Source organism: Phyllostomus discolor, chromosome 3 (genome assembly GCF_004126475.2).
Source record: "Phyllostomus discolor isolate MPI-MPIP mPhyDis1 chromosome 3, mPhyDis1.pri.v3, whole genome shotgun sequence".
Lineage (NCBI taxonomy): Eukaryota > Metazoa > Chordata > Mammalia > Chiroptera > Phyllostomidae > Phyllostomus > Phyllostomus discolor.
Genome location: NC_040905.2, coordinates 42493285 through 42508245, shown reverse-complemented (window position 1 = coordinate 42508245; position 14961 = coordinate 42493285). Strand labels below are relative to the sequence as shown.

Here is a 14961-nt window from a genome sequence, read left to right as displayed (position 1 = left end):
CACTCTCCCTACTGGGAACCTGGCCTGCAACTCAGGCATGTGCCCTGACTGGGAATCAATCCAGTGACCCTTTGGTTCACAGGCCAGCACTCAGTCCTCTGAGCCACACTAGCCAGGGCTCTCATTTATTTTTATAAGAACTCTATGAAATAAATACTATTATTATTTCAATGTCATAGGAAAGAAGAGTGAGACACACAGAGATTATGTAACTAAGGAAGTGTTTACAGCTATGTGAATGAGTTCCTAGGAGATTTTACCACAATACCAGATCAATTATTTTAATGTTTCTACACTACCTTTCAGACTTTTTCTTTCTTTCCTTTTTCTGCAGTTTTATAAGTTTGACAATAAGCCATTAGTTCTTATTCACATTAACTATTTATAGATTTTTGAAAGTGGTGACAGGTACATAGGTGGCTAACGTATAGAGCTTGTTTAGTGAATCTTTATCCTCATTATATTTTCTGGACAACTACACCTGGATACAGCATGGGACATTTCTTATTCCTTTAGTCCAGACAGCTTTGTTGAACCAGGAGTCAATGAGCACATCTTTAGTTCCCATCTCCCTCCTGGCAAATTTCTGGATCTCTGTGAGCGCCTGAGGGACGTGCTTCTTGCAGCCCACTCCATGGATACACTTGTGAATGTCGGTGGTGTTTTCTCTGGTCCCTACTGCGTTGATGGCAGAAGGGCCTTCTTGCATCCTCCTTTGCGGGAGTCATTATGCCTGCCCCAAGGTCCAGACTTTATTCATTTGCATAAACAATCTCTACCTAGGGTAATAATAACATATAAAAATTGACATTTTGTTTTCTTTCCATTTAGTATCACACCAGAAGTCTTTTCCTTGTCTTAATGTAACATCTGTTTTGATAATTTTAATGAATATTTCAGAAACTCTCATTAAGTTTAGAGGTTTTTCTCTTTGGGAGAATTTAAGAGTAATCTGGCTAAACTTGAGAAGAAGTTCACAAGACTCTGCAGGTCACCTGCAATATTATATTTCTTGTGCTTTGGTGCTTAATTAGCAAACACCAATGATATTTGTAGAAAGCTCTTCCAGTTACTATTGCTACATAACATGGCACTCCAAACTTTCTGTAAACAGAAACTGTTTTATTATGTTAATGGATACTGTAGGTCAGGAATTCAGAAAAGATATAGTCAGCAGAGTGGGCACAGCTTATTTCTGCTTCTTTTTTTTTAAAGATTTTATTTGCTTATTTTTTGAGAGGGAAGGGAGGGAGATAGAGAGAGAGAGAGAGAGAGAAACATCAATGTGCGGTTGCTGGGGGTTATGGCCTGCAACCCAGGAATGTGCCCTGGCGGGGAATCGAACCTGGGACATTTTGGTTCCCAGCCCGCGCTCAGTCCACTGATATTTCTGCTTCTTGATGTCTGGGCCTCAACCGGGAAGATTTGGAGATTAGGGCTCAGCTTGATGAAGGTCTGAAATCACCCAAAGCCTCTTTCACTCACGTGTCTATGGGTTGATGCTGACTGTTGGCTGAGATCTCAGCTGGAACCTTGGCTGGAACATCGAGAGCTGGCTTCATCATACTTGGACTTCTCCATTGCCTGGTGGCTGAGTTCCAAGAGCAAACATCCTAACAGAACCAGGCAGAAGCTGTGACCCTTTTATGAACTTGTCTTGGAAGTACATAGCGTGAGTTCCACCATTAGCCATAAGGCCTACTAGGGATCAGTGGAGGGAAACTAGACCTTCATATCTTGAGGAGAGTTAAAGTCACACTGAGGGCACATAGGATGAGAGTTATCATTGTGGTTAGTTTTGAAAAATAAAAACTATCACAAGGTTCTCGAAATATAGCTTTCCATTTATTCACGATTGCTCTCAGTTTGCTTTCACAGTGCTTGTGAACAAATACAGTACGGGGCAAAAATAGGTTTACAGTTGTGAGTATGTGAAACACAGGGTTTATTCTTGTATTATTATTTATTAGTTATTGTGTTTTTAAGAAACTTTAATCCTCACCCAAAGACACTTTTTTATTGCTTAAAAAAAGGGAAGGGAGAGAGAAAAACATTAGTGTGAAAGAGAAGCACTGATTGGTATCCTCCCGTACACACCCAGACTGGGGAATGAACACACAGCCCAGGCATGTGCTCTGACTGGTAATCAAACCTGTAACTTTTCGGCTATGGGGTGATGCTACAATCAGCTAAGCCACACCAGCCAGGACAAATTATTGTATTATTTTCCTTGCAAACAACTGTAAACCTGTATACTTAAAAATATAACCATACCTCTCTTTTATCTAGATTAAAAAATTATAGTTTTTTGGATATATTTTGGCCTAAAAATCATTGCTGAAGAATGAACTAATTCTGATTTTATGACCAACTTTATGACTTTGGACAAGTGACTTCTCTCAACTTCAGCTTCTTCATCTCTAATAATAGAATCTATTTCGTTGGGCTGTTGTAAAGGTTACGTGCATTAATGCAAGTAAAGCAGTTAGCATGATGCCTGGTTCGTAGTGAGCAATCTGTAAACAGCAGCTGCTGTTGTCATCATTGTAGTCAGGGCATGGGTGGCCAATATTATTTTTTCCCCCAGCTAATGTGAGGGGTGCCTTGACCTAGTGCTTTGGTAACAGAAAACCTCCGTATCATCTTGTTTTAAAATTTCAAATAACCTTAAATTAAAGTGTGGGATAATAAAAATCTGATTAAAAATGGTGGCAGAATGAATTTAACTGGACCTTGAAGAATAGTATGTTGAACTGGTGTCATGAGGTTCTTGCAAAACTCGAATGGAAAAGAAGTCCAGTGAAACTTGAATTAACAATATGGCACTTTGAAGAGTTGATTTGATGTTGGAATCCCCAGTGGTATCACCTGGGGCCCATGTTTTCATTTCTTCACCTCCCACCTCTTGGCTCAGACATATCTAACACTCTTCCCATGAGTCTCTGCATGTGCTTGTCCTTATAAGGCTGAGCTCCCTACTCTCCACTTGCATGTTTTCCCAGAGCCATCTATATTTTACATTCTACAGCCTTTTGGAACAAAACATTGCCTTTTCCAGCTTTTACAAGAAATTGAATCCCACTGAGGACATTTATCATGATTTTTATAGGTCTATTAAGGTCTTGGGCTGTGGGGGAAAAGGTTCAGATTGCAGAACATTTAAGAGCCTGTGCTTTCTTGCCTCTTCTTGAACCCTTACTGAAAATCTGAACTCTAGATACCATGCCCTCCCAGATGATTAACCCTCTTAGAAGGCATGGCCTAACTTGTTATCTAGAAAGAATAAGTAAGAAAAAATTTAACAGAGAGAAAATTTGGGAGGATTAAAATAAAGTCTTTGCTTATATAAAGTTTAATGGTGTTTTTGACCATGGAAATGCAATTTGATTGGAGTATGCTGAAATATGCTCTATATAGATTGTCCCATGTCATCCTGAGACCAGCACTGTGAAGTGAATACTATTATTAATCCTTATTTTGTAGAGAGGAGACTAAGGCTCAGGGAAGCAGTGGAGAAAGCTATTTGAAGCAATGATGTCTAACTACAGAAGCTTCACCTTTAAATATTATTCTGTTCTATGTTATTGATAACTCTGTCTGGTCTTTCCCACTACGGGGCAAAGAATTTTTCAAACTTAAATGGTTTAAGGAAGAGTTGTATGTTTCTCTGATCTTCAGGAGCTTTTTTACCTTTTAAGGGGAAGTTCTATGACCCCCATCTACTGATAACTTGGTACTCTCCCAATTTTGTTTTTTCAAAGTGTTTTTTACATGCTTACTTAAAGTATTTTATTGGAGAAGTCATTAATGTGCAAGAGTTACAAATGAATCAATATACCGTAAAAGATGTTCATTAGGAAGATAAGACCTCTCTAGTTTTTTTAGCAATTATTTTATATTTCTGATTAATGATTTCATTTGGGCCATTTTAGTGTTCAGTGGTCTTCATTTGTTAGTGTTGATTATATAATTCCATGCCTCATTGGAATCTGACTCTTTTTGACCAACAAATGTGAATTAAAATCAATAGAAATATCATTAGCATCCCAATATCATGAAAGATAGTATAACCATTTCTCTTGCATTCAGTTTATTAAAATTTGCTAAAGTGTGAAGTATGTAGGACAAGTAATGAAGTTTTAATCTTTCACCAAGGTAACAATTGAAAGCTGATTGATTCTATTCAGTAATTATAAAATCAGAATGATGGAAGATTGTAATCAAGTAGGATTCATTCTCCTACTTTGTCACTCCTCCATGCAAGATAAAACTCTAATTTGCATCATCTCTTTTATCAGAAAAGAAACCAGACGTCTGTTTGATTCACTAAATCCAGGAGATAGATAATAGCCTTTCCTGACTCTGGAGGGGGTGGCAAGGCACAGTCGCTGCCTACTAATATCAGAGAAGAGGGGAGAGTCCTTTAAGACCAAATGGTCTCAAAGAGAAGGACCAACTCTGTTGGTATCTAAATACTTGTATTCAGACTACAACATTCTACCAACTTTTGCATGACCTACCTATATTGAGTAAGGTAGGAGCTTGTCTATTACAGTCCTGCTCTGCCGAATGTCCTTAAGACAACCTTGGGAGAATGTAGCTGACCAAACATTACAGGCTGGTGGTTAATTATTTGGCCTGTAAGGCACTGAGGGGAACTGGTTTTTTTTTTTTCCTAATGAAGAAGACTAGTAAGGATCATAATTTCTTTGTTTCCTTCTCTTTGAAGATGTAGGAGAATTATCATTGGCTCATGGATGTATAGTTGTTAGTCTAGGTGTAAAGAGTGGGGAAGAGAAGAAGACTGTGGGCAGGAAAAGGAAGCCATGCTGTTAGATCTAAAATCTGGAAACGCAAACCCTGGAAAATAAGGCACCCAGGAGAGTCAGCAGGTGCTGTAACTCCACCCCCCCCCAACCAGTTTTATTGAGAAATAATTGCTATACGTCACTGTATAAGTTTAAGACCTAAAAATGATGTTTTGATTTACATAGATTGCGAAATGATTACTATAAAAACTTTGGCTAACATCAGTCATCTTATATAGATACAATAAAGAGAAAAGAAAAAATTCCCTTGTGATGAGAACTCTTAGAATTTACTCTTTTCACAATTTTTCTATATATCTGTGTAACATACAGCAATGTTAACTACAGCCATCATGCTGTACATTACATCCCCAGTACTTATTTGTCTTATAACTGGAAGTTTGTATATTTTGACTACATTCCTCCAGTTTCACCTTCCCTCATGATCTGCCTCTGGTAATCACAAGTCTGACCTCTTTTTCTATGAGTTTTTTTTTTTAGATTTCTCCTATAAATGAGATCATAGTATTTGTCTTTCTCTGTCTGACATTTCACTTAGCATAATGTCTTCAAGGTTCATCTGTGTTGTTGCAAATGGTAGGATTTCCTCATTATTTATCACTGAAATATATATGTATATATCACAAGCACATATACCACAACTTTTTTTTTAATCCATTGATCCATCAATGGACACTTAGGTTCTTAGATTATTTCCATGTCTTGGCTATTGTGAATAATGCTGCAATGAACATGGGGGTCAGATATCTTTTTGAGTTATTGTTTTAATTTCCTTTTGATATATTACCACAAGTAGAATTACTGGATCATGTGGTAATTCTATTTTTTGAGGATTCTCCACACTGTTTTCCATAGTAGCTGTGTCAACAATGCACAAAGGTTTCCTTTTCTCCACATCCATGCTGGCATTTATCTTTTCTTTTTGATGATGGTCACTCTAACAGGTGTGAAGTGATAGGTGCCTACAATTTTAATGGCTCATATCCATTATCTAATGGGCTTGGTTGGTGGCTTTGACAATGAGGGTTGGAGAGTAGACCACATCTAGTTGTCATTGCTTCATAACCTAGAATATGCCAACAGTTAACTTGGGAACAATAAGCTCTTGCTGGGAAAATAAAAATTTCTCAGGGAAGCCTTTCTTCACTGGACTTAACTTCTTTCTGTGCCCAATTAGATCAGGCCCATTGTCTATGAGCTGTCAAAGAGCCTTGTGCTTTTCCTTCATAGTACTTTTCACATGATCATGTTTGTGGTATTCTTTGATTAATACTTTTCTCTCCACCATTAGACTGAAAGCTTTGTGAGGGCAGGACTGGAGGCATGTGTCCTTTTTCTTCCCTGTTTTGCTTCAAATGTGGCTCAATAAGCATTCCTGGAGTTTGCCCAAAGTCTCCTTTCTCTTAAGGAGCCTGACCTGTATAAGAACTTGCTTGCCTTGTTAGAAACTTTTTTCTAGTTGACTCAAAAAGATGTCCATCTGTTTCTTGGGCTTTCTGGTTCCCATTCTATCAACCATACTGATTTAATGTCTATAGGATCTGATTATACATGGGTTAGAAATGACCTTACAACACAACACACAAGTTAATTAGGAAGTATTTGATTCTCACAGGAGTTGGAAGTTCTAAAGACTTTTCTTAAATCTAGTTAGGGATGTGAAAGCTGGGGCTTAAGGATACCTTTCAATGGTTGAGGGAGTTAGGAGGGAACATTGGGGCAATTCTGCCCTTTGCTATACAAATATCTATTTTTATTTTTTGGTTACAGTTATTGACCTTCCAAGCAGTAGAGCATTGTACAAAAATTATTATTTTTGCAGCCAGACAGACCTGAACTTGAATCCCAGCTCTAACAGTTACTAGATATGGGGTTTCTCATCTGAGAACTTGGGAAAACAGTGCTTTTGTTTTTCAGAGTTGTCCTGTGGATTAGAGATACCATATTTATAGTGCCTAACATGGTGCCTGATATATTGTAGGGGCTAAATATATGCAGTAGGTTATAGCAAGGATTATTATTGCCAAATTTGAAAAAATGAAAATTGATGGCTGTAGAAACCAGATAATTCACAACAAACTGAGATAGTGCTTAAGAGAAATGGATATAATTATTTTAAAATTCATGGAGAGTCAGACTTTTTGGAATGCTGGAGAAACATATTCAGCATTCAGGAACATATGGACATTGACTCTACTTTCTCCACTACCCAAGTTGTGGCTTTGCTGACGAATAGTATATTATAGAGCTGGAAGAGCTTAGCATTGGAACACATTCCCCAAGATGGGGGTACATGGATTATTAGTGTAGGTTCTGATATGATGACATAAATAAGCCCCAGGTTTAAAGGGGCAGTCATTTAGCAAGCACTTGTTTTTTATTCTCTTTGATAGGACCCTGGCTTGCTTGGGGAATGTCTGTCCCAGCTGCAAGCTGTATATGAGAAAGAGAAAAGCCAAATTAGAATATAGAGCATCTACCACTATTGTGGGTAGACTTCCCCTCTATTAGGAATTCTTGGCTAAAAAATTGGGAATGTAAAGCAAGTGCATCTGAGGCACTCCCTGCTTTTTTTGAACCCTCTGGAAACACAGTATTCCCTCAGCCCAGTGGGTTTTGTCCTGGCCTCATATTAGGATCACCTGGGGATTGATTAAAAAAGGACTGACGTCTGGACCCCCACCCCCACCAGACCAGTTAAATGAAAACTTTTGGGAAAGGGGTCTAAAACCAAACCAAAACAAACCTCTCTAGGTGATTTGAATGTTCTGGGGTGGAAGATCACTGCTAGCCAAAATTTCTCAATACAGCCACTCTATAAAATCTCAGGAGCTCATATGCAGGGCAACAGCAGATAGAAGGGTGAATAAGACATAAAATAGCTTATACCTCTGGTCTCATGTATTTGGTAGAGGGCCTGATCTGGGGAGTAGGCCTTTAGCTAACATCACCTAGAATCGAGAGCTCATTGTTTATTCCAACCAATAAAACCCCATAGGAGGTGAGGTGCAGGGTTCTGGGAATGGGATGTCAAGTTGTGTCATTTTAAATGCTGAGTTTTTAGGAAATGGTCTTCTCAGAGCACCTCCCTTGGGTCTGATGGTTTGGCAGCTTTACATCCAGCACTTAGCTGCCCATCCCACTGGGGAGCCTCCCTCTGATCTCTGAATACTGAAGATAACTTTACTGGCAAAAACATTATTTAAAACCAGCCCCTACAATGAGCTGCTTAATTGTTATTGTCTCATAGATGAGGACCCTGCCAGGTAGGCACCTATCACATGGATGTCAACAGAGCAGGTGGCACCCATTCCATAGCCACTGTGGAGGAATCATGATCAGTGAGTGAGAGAACTGAAGGGACTTGAGAGGTGTTGGGCCACTCCTCCCAGTGGGGAGACTGAGGCCCAGAGAGGAAACCCTAGAGAGGTGCACAGGTTTAGGCAGTGACTGATGAAGCAGCTGGTCTGTAGTGTAGGGACCTGTACTCAGGGTAGGCTCTTCCCATCTTGTGTTCTTTTCTCCATTTTCTTAATTTCATTGTTTTCCTGGCCTTTTCTTTTTCTTTTTTTCCTAGCTCCTTCTGACTGTACACACACACACACACACACACACACACACACACACACACAAATCTATTATAAGGTATTGGCTCATGTGATTATGGAGGCTGAGAAGTCCTATGATGTGTTGTCTGTAAGCTGGAGGCCCAGGAGAGCCAGTGGTGAAGTCTGAAGACCTGAGAGCAGGAGAAGACATATTGGATTTGAAATTCTGAGAACTAGGAGTGTGCAGAGGGCAGAAGACTGATGTCCCAGCTCATGCAGTCAGGCTGAGAGGGAGTCAGGCACCCTTTGGCTCCATTCATGCCCTCAGTGGATTAGATGATGCTAGCTGTACTGGGGAGGGCCATCTGCTTTATGCAGTCCACTAATGCTAATTCAAATGCTAATCTCCTCTAGAAACACCCTCACAGACACACCCGGAAATTATGTTTAACCAGGTAGTTGGGCATTGCATGGCCCAGTCAAACTGATACATAAAATTAACTATCGTCTTCTGCTATCTTCTTGATTTTTCTTTTTGATTTTGTTGTCTTAGGCTTTATGTCTTTAAGCCTTTGTTTTGCCTTGACTGAAGCACTCAGTGGGAATGATGGTTAATTCTTGGGCTCAAACAATTTCTTTCAATTGATAAGGTGACTGTTAAAGTTTGATTTGTAGTTCAGAAGTACAAAAAAAATTAGGCCTAAAGTAAAAAAAAAAAGAAAGAAATAAAAAACCAATAAAGAGAAAACCCATAGTCAAGCATTTCTGACCCCCTTCACAGAGACAGATGCTTTAAGGTAGAAGGGGGATGAGGCCATTATTCTCAAAACTCTTCACAGATGGGAATAGATGAGTTGGACAACTAGAGAGTGGTGTGAAACTCATTTGAAGAAAACTTCTTGTGACATCTCAGCAGGACAACGTTTTTGTCATCAGAATGGTTATTGCCTGGTTGGTTGGAATTCTTTATTTTTCTCATCATCCTGTTTGAAATCAGGATTTGACCAGAGGACATTTCCTTCTATTTGTAGGACATTTTGTATTTGGGATATTACCCTTTCCCCAAACATTTTAGGATGTCAGAATGTATTACAGTGACATATATTTTTCTAGATATTCCCCAAACTAATTCCAATAAGAGCAGAAAAAAATATATAGATATAAATGTATTTTTGTTCAAGTCCTTTTTTTTTCTTAACCTTCCTGTAGTGAGTAAATTATTATAAAATTCACTAAAGAGCCCAAATCTATTCTGGGCTTGGGGAAAAATGACTCTTTTGAACTTGGTTATTTTTTTAAAAGATTTTATTTATTAATTTTTAGACAGAGGGGAAGAGGAGGCAAAAGAGAGGGAGAGAAACATCAATGTGTGGTTGCCTCTCATGTGCCCCCTGCCGGGAATCTGGCCCACAACCCAGGCATGTGCCCCAACTGGGAATCAAACTGGCAACCCTTTTTTCGAAGCTCACACTATATCCACTGAGCTACACCAGTCAGGGCTGAAGTTGGTTATTAAAAAGCTGTCATGGACATCAATTTATTTTTGGTGCCCAGCATCTATTCACCCTTTGTGGAATCACCTGTTGCCCATGCTAAGGTCAGGCAGTTAAATGAAGCTGGCATACTCCCAGCTCCAGGGGTGGACATATGACCTAGACCTAAGCCGTTGTGCACCCAGCATTCTGTTCCTTGTAACTGTTGGTTTGAGATGGCCTGTGACTCTATAGAGCCAAGAAGGCTGTAGAGAGAAAAAACACGAGCTATAGCTGTAGCCAGTCATAAAGGGAAAGTCCATTTGTGTGTGAATCAGTATCGAAGATGAAACCTGATAGGAAACAGAAAATGTTTGAATATACTCAGAGGAGATTTAGACAATTGAACAGAGTTTTGGGGATAAATTAGTGGTGAGAAATGTTATGGGTAAGATAGTGCCCCACTCCAAAAGATATGTTGAAGGCCTATCCCTTGGTACTTCAGAATGTGACCTTATTTGGAAATAAGGTCTTTGTAGATGTAATTAAGATATAAGTTAAGGTGAAGTCATACAGGAGTAGGGTAAGCCTTTAATCCAAGATGATTGATAATAAGAAAAGAGGAGATAGAGAGACAAAAAAAAAAAAAAAGAAAAAAAGAAAAAAAACAAGAATACCACGTGAAAACACAGACATACATAAGGAAAAAGGCCAGGTGACTTTCAAGGCAGAAGTATTCCTATAGGCCGAGGAATGCCAAGGATTGCTGGCAAACACTAGCAGCTACAAAGAGGCAAAGAAGGGTCCTCCCCTAGAGCCTTAAGAGAGAGTATGGTCTTGCTGATATCTTGATTTCAGACTTTTAGTCCCTAGAACTATGAGACAAAAAATTTCTGTTGTTTAAAATCACCCAGCTTGTGATACCCTGTTATGGCAGCTCTGTGAAACTCAGTAAGTATATAGAAAAGTTAGCATGTGAGGAGGACTTTTTTCCCCACAACTCCAGGAAAAGTGAAATCTTGTTCAAGAAAGGAAAAGTGGATATGTTGTCAAGAATTTAATTGTCATAGTACTTGTAAATACTGATTGTTAATCTTACCCAAACTATAATGTACTGTATATAAGTGGTGGGGTAGTGTGTATGTGAGAGAGAAATCATCTTGCATTGTGCAACGTCAATATAGGGTGCCCAAACCAAACTATCAAAAGGTATGAATGTAAACACATTACTTAGAAATATGGAGGTGAATAACAAATGATTAAGTTAAAAAAGCTGAAAGTAGCTGCCTTTTCAGAGCAGGAAACAGAAGGTGGGGGCTGCTGGGATGGCTGTTTTTTTTTTTTTTTTTGCTCTCTACACTGTGCATGAATAACCTTCATGTAAAGGAATACTACTTAAAAAAGGAAAAGAAAATCTGAACCTATGAATCAAATTTCTTGTAGAACTAAGGACTGTCCTGCCCTTGGACAAAATAGGGCATAGAATAAATTTTACATTGATTTGTGTCTGTTTCCTGAGCCGTACTAGGTGTAGGGGGCCCAGGGAGGGCCAGTGTCCCTCTATAAAGCATTCATATCTCCCTTTGTCTTGTATCCAATCCTACTCTGATAGAAGAATAAGAACCTCTCTCATCCTGAGTTTGTAGTTATAGCTGAAAACCATAAGGTTCATTTTAACAGAAGCCTTTCCTTAAAACTGAAGGAGGTTCTCAAGATGAAAGGCATATATGCAGCCTTGGGGTGGAAGTTACAGGCGCTTGCTTATCCCACTGGAATCCTGAGTCAGATAGATTTATTTTCTTTCTTTCTTTTTTTAAAGTTGAATTTATTGGGGTGACATGGGTTAATAGAATTACACAGGTTTCAGGTGTAAAATTCTATAATGCATCATTTCTGTATCGTACTGTGTGTTTACCACCCCAAGTCAAGTCTCCTTCCATCACCACTTAATCTCCCCCTTTCCTTCTCCTACCCGCCCCCCCCCCCCCCATTTCAGTCTGGTAATGACCATACTGCTGTCTGTCTATGAGAGTCTTTGTAATCCTTTCACTTTTTCTCACCCAGCCTCCCTACCTTCTCCCCTCTGACAGCTATGAGTGTGTTTCTATTTTGTTTGTTAGTTTATTTCATTCATTAGATTCCACACATGAGTGAAATCATATGGTATTGGTCTTTCTCTGACTGGCTTATTTCACTTAGAATAACATTTTCCACAGATAAGTTTATTTTCAAGTAGTAGTTAAGAGCTGAGTGTATTAATACTTGGCCACTTAAACTGACCTTAAGGCAGATGCCCTCTCAGCCATGCACTCCAGCCTATCCTCCTTAATCCTCTTTGAGGAAAGCGTCCAGCCTGCACTTATGTTTTTCACCATCAGAGGGCAGTGCGGGCGCGAGTGCCGGGGAAGGAGGAGGAAAGGTGCTTAGCACCAGGAGAGTGGGAGGAAGTGTCTTGCAGTGTTTGCACTTAAAGCATCGCAGCGAGATATTGCATTGGTACAAATGGTGCGTTTTCTATAAATCTTGTGCCAATCCAAAAAGGCAGGAAGTTTGATCGTCATGCATTTGGCATGGCTATCTATTTTACTACAAGCCAGGAATTTGTTAGGGAAATGAAGTAAGTTTGGATGGACATTTCCCCATTTTTAAAAATTTTTAACTTGTGGAATTGAGTCAATATATGTTCTGAAAGAACACGGTGTCAGCCGGAAAGGTGCTCTGCTTTCTTCTCTATTATTCTAAAATAGTGTGCTTCTCACATGCATGGATAGACCATTTACCCCTGATTTGTATCTCAGGGACTAATCTGGCTTATTAGCACCATTATTTGTACACTGCTAACCTGGTTCCCTGTGCTATTGTAATACTATCTTGATGGGTTGCTGTGAAAATGTGAAGATGTCTGTCAGGCAGGGAAAATTATGTAAAAATGATGTGGGCATAGAAAATGGGATCGACAAAATGTAATAAACTCCTCCTGGGCTGAAGAGCAGAGCTGCATATGTAATGAAGTACTTTAGGATTACGTCACCTTTTATATAACATCTGGCAGTGACTTTTATTTCAGAGCTAATTTGAAGAAGCCAGGCGCTTTTCTTTTCCCCTCCCCAAGTCTGCCTTTATCTGAAAGAAGAAAGAACTATTACATTTTGCATGCAAAGAAAGCCTGAGTGGCTAGATTACTCCCTTAGGGTAATGGAAAAGAGAAAAAGAAATTGAAAAAGGTCAGGTGAACACAGCAGAAGGAACGAAGAGGTATGTGTGATTCTTAGTGAAATTGGATCGGTCTAAGCAACCAGACAGGTAATCTGGGCGGCTTTCCCCATCTCTCTTCTCTCCCCTGCCTTTATAGATCTGACCCAACAATGTTCTGGGAAGTGTTTTTCCTTAAGTATTTTATATGAGTAAGAGACTAAGAAAATTATTGAAAAATTTAGAAACATCCTAAATTTCTTCCTTTCTTTTCCCTTGATCCAACACCTTTTCCCCAAATAACATCCAGACTTTTTGATTCATCACAATAAATTATTCAGATGGTCAACTGGCCATTTTAATTTGTCTATGTAGACAATGGGGAAAGGTCTTGAGGGACACTGAATGGGACTTCACTTTGAAGCCAGGAACCAGGAGGAGAGAAGATGCTCTTTGCACCTCCTCTTTTGCCTTTGTCACAGCTGCTCTGCTCATGCTCACCTCTGTACAGGCGGGACCTTGCTGACCCGTGTTTGCCAGCCTCATCATGTTATTTTTAAGTCTCTCATTCTTGCCTCAAGTCTGAAAATGCCTTTTTTTGAATTTCAAGGCCATGCCTACATTTCAGAAGAGGGGGTGTCTTACTGTGGTACCTAATGGTTTCCCCAAAACGTGTTTGAAAGTGAGTTGGATGTTTAAAAGTAGAATAATAGATTTGCATGTCGTAGGGAAGAATTTGTTCTCAGGGAGCTAAAGTATATAATGGTATCTCTAATTATGGTTTCTGACAGACACCTCCCTCAGGCCTTGGCAACCCTGCGTGTGGGTGAGAACAGGCACATGGGCTGGAGTGGGCGGCAACTGCCAGTGGTGTGGCTGGAGATGCTGCTCCAGGAATCTCTCTTCCCAAGAATTAGCTTCCCTTTCCTCAGCCCAGCCTGGAAGGGCAAGGGTTGGATTAAGAGGGTCGGTTCTCATCCCACCTCCAAGAATAACCACATGTGACCCCTACGATGTGGTAGAGATGGGGTTAGTGGGCATGGTTTTGCTGGAGCATTGGAATAGATGGGTTTGGTCAAAGCACCTTCAGGGATGATGGTCCTGTGTGAGCTGGCAAACTCCAGTCTTTGTGGTCCAGGGTTCCTGGAGTCCTCAGTGGCAGGGGGTGACCCTTCAACTTGGCTATGGAGACTCATCTCTATCCTCATGGGGAGGAGATTCTTCTGTTGTTTCAACTTGGGCCTTACCCCTTCTCCTAATAGCTGTGGCTGGCTGGCATAAGATGGTTCTATCATTATTTTAGACAATTTAGGAGAGACTGAATTTTGAGTGTGGAAGTTTTAAAGATGTCGGTGTTTTAGTGTGTTGAAGATATTGCATGTTTGGTTCCAGATCACTGCAGTAAAATGAGTTGTAATCGTTTTGCTGGTAGAGGGTCTTGCCTTCAATTTGTAAAAAAGAAAAGCAATGTCTGTGAAACACAATGAAGTGATAATGTGGTATCTTGGTTATATATTGCCGTGTAACATACTACCCCAACACTTCCTGTCTTAAAACAACAATATTTAATCATATTTCATAATTCTGTGGGTCAGGAATTTGGGGAGTTGTTGGCTGGGCAACTCTCCTGCTTCACATAGCATTGACCAGGGTCACTTGGACTGTTCATATGGTGGCTGGTATCAACTGAAAGTCCAAGGTGGCTTCACTCACAGGCCAGATGTCTTGGCAGAAATGGTTTTGAGCCCCTTTTCCTCTCTATATAGTCTTAAGGCATCTCCACATGCTGTCTTTTGGACGAAAGTTGGACATTTGCATAGTGCCTTGTTTAGGACTCCGGAGAACAAGGAGGAAGCTGCCAGTTCTCTTAAAGACTGGGCTTGGAATTGGAACGGCACCAATTCTGCCATAGTCATTGGT

The 14961-nt window shown here is 39.9% G+C and overlaps 1 pseudogene; it reads right to left on the bottom strand.

Moving 5' to 3' along the window:
- Window positions 1-358: 358 nt before the first annotated feature.
- Window positions 359-709, bottom strand: LOC114491683 (annotated as a pseudogene).
- Between the last annotated feature and the right edge of the window lie 14252 nt (window positions 710-14961).